Source organism: Penaeus japonicus, unplaced genomic scaffold (assembly GCF_977035675.1).
Source record: "Penaeus japonicus unplaced genomic scaffold, GWHDUDI00000001_assembly GWHDUDI00000001, whole genome shotgun sequence".
NCBI classification, from domain to species: Eukaryota; Metazoa; Arthropoda; class Malacostraca; order Decapoda; family Penaeidae; genus Penaeus; species Penaeus japonicus.
The window spans coordinates 10197167-10199666 of NW_028234403.1; the positions used below are offsets into that span (position 1 = coordinate 10197167).

The 2500-nt window shown below is 33.8% G+C and overlaps 1 protein-coding gene across 2 annotated transcripts in view; it reads left to right on the plus strand.

Annotated features, from left to right (window-relative positions):
- The window catches only part of LOC122261728 (core histone macro-H2A.1), a 13433-nt gene that overhangs the window by 8966 nt on the left and 1967 nt on the right, over positions 1-2500 (plus strand). For both annotated transcript variants that reach the window (XM_043029508.2, XM_043029509.2), the window contains exon 9: positions 279-2500. This exon is cut by the window's right edge and continues 1967 nt beyond it. The gene's annotated coding sequence lies outside the window, so the exon portion shown is untranslated. The remainder of the gene's footprint in view (positions 1-278) is intronic.

Below are 2500 nucleotides of genomic sequence, written 5' to 3' on the forward strand. Positions count from 1 at the left end.
TCTGCTTATACTTCGGTAGCATACTTACTGATCTCTTTATTAAAATGTAGTAGATGCAAAATGTACGGTTGAATTAGAGCAGGACTTTCAGGTTTATGTCTTTAGTTATGCAAATTAGGTGTATAGAAAGAGGTCTAATGTACTAATGCTCTGTTTATCCTCACCCAAATGCATGTGGTTGATTAATGGAAGTTATACTGACTTTTGTGCTTTTATATAGGAAATACTTTTATCTAATGCTTCCTGTTTGAGTGTTAATTACTTTATTGTTGTTACAGACAGTCTGGCATTTGATATATGGATCTCCAAACAGCCTCAAAAGTTAGAGTACAAGTTAATTCTCCTGATCACTGAGGCAACACATATTGGGAAGGAACGCTCAATCCAGCCTTGGCATAATATCCACACTGTCGTTACAGCCATACTGCGCATTTCTCTCCACTTGAATGACCCCTCATTTATTACCGTACCAATGTGGATAAGTCAGAGTAGTTTAAGCAAAGAATTTATCTTGTTTGTTGGAGGATTGGAGGTTGTTGATGCATTGCAGACTTGACAGTTCATTTGTAGTAGCCATGTGATAGTTGCTTATGAACAACAATTTGACGGCAAGGAACCAATTTCAAAGAGAAGTGACCCAAGTAAGAGTATGATTAATAACCAGTGTTAAGTTGAATAAAATTCCTCACACCCAAATAAGTACTTATAACATTTTAGTAGATGCAGGATCATTTTCAAAATCAAGTTAATTTTGTTTTTTCTCAGCCAAATGGCTCTGTCTATTGTCTGTTGATATGTGATTGGCTTCTGTGGTGCTTTAATAGCAAGTGATATATTTGTTTGTTATATATATGTGTTTAATGTGTGATGATATGTAAACATGAACATCTACATTAACACATTTGTGTAAACATATTTAGAGCTTTATGTTAATATATGAAGATCCTTGTATTTATTTCTGTTGTTTTTATTTTATTTTTTTCTGTTATTGACTCAAAGAGTGATTAAGCTTAAGTGTATTATAGTGGAAAATGAGACTAGTCGTGACTGAATTATATAAGAAAAGATATTGATTTTGTTATGTAAATAAACATATTTTATTTAAGAGTGCCAAGCAGCTTTTCCATGGGTATCATTGACACAAGTGAATTTTCCAGTCAGTGAACTTGGCAGTGAGGAGAATCTGAAAGAAGTTTGGAAATGCCAGAATGTGAAATATTTTTGTGTTTCACAGAATGCAGATATAAGTGAGACTTCAGTTTGCATCAAACATTGCTGGGGTAACTATAGTGAACTAGTGATTCCCCAATGTGATGCCATTCATTAGTCATGGTGTCAAATAGTCACAGTCCTTGTTGGAAGTGGCAGGATTGACTTTTTTATTATGTCCGTTTTTCACCTATATATGATCATATATATAGTTTCTGGTCCTGTGGTGCAAGTGAACACTGCTAGCCATCTTGCAACTTCCTGATGAGAGAACACACAATTACTAGTATAGAATAAGATTGATGAAGTGGTTTAACCCTTGCCTCTGTTTTCCTTTGTGTTAGCTGTATTTACCTCTATGTTCTTATTATTTGTTTCTAATGATCACCATGGATCAAAGGAAAAATTCGTGTTAAAAGAATTCATTTTATATGTGAGATGTTTTTCATAAGCACTGGAGTGGAAATTAGTGCATTAATGCAGCATAGTGCTTCATGCTTAGATGGGTTTGGAAACACAACAGGTTTGTCTGAATCAAGTGACTATATATAGATGTGTATAAATGCTAAGTCACATGTGATAATACAAATAAAAAAATTTGCTTGAATATACATAACGGAGGCTGAATTAACACAAATGATTTTTCTGTCAAAACAAATTGTTTAGAGTCTCGATCATAGGTCCTGAATAAGCATTGCTTTCTTAAGAGACTTGGCTTCATCAGAATTGCATATAATGCAGCAAACGGCTGTGAACTTGAACTTTCATTTTATAGATTACGTTGTAGTTGAAAGAGTCCATTTTTATCTCGGTGTTGAACATGAAAGATGCAATTTGTTGCACTGAGTAGGTGAGAAGAAAATAAGCACAATTGGTTCATTTTTATAAGGCATACCTATGATTACTGGAAGATCAGAACAGGCACCATACAGATGGTTTAAAGAAGGATCTTGCATAGTTGTAGTTTTCTGTTGACGGAGTTAGATTTGGATGTAGACTTTGTGCATTTGCGCATTTGGGTAGAAGCAAAGGTATCTTTTATCAAAAAATTAAAGGGCAAAAAGAAGTAGCTGGATGCAGCATATCAAAGGATTTAGTCAGCAATGAAGTTTATTTACCTCTAAATACAGAGGCGGTTGGATTAAGCATAGCTAGGAAGGTTATGGATGATTATTATTTGGATTTATTTGTTATTCTAGGTCATATTATTTTGTGATTTGTTACTGTTGGTTTTAATATATTTGTATTTGGAGTCTTATCCAGTGATTATTTAGATTACTTTGTGTCAAAA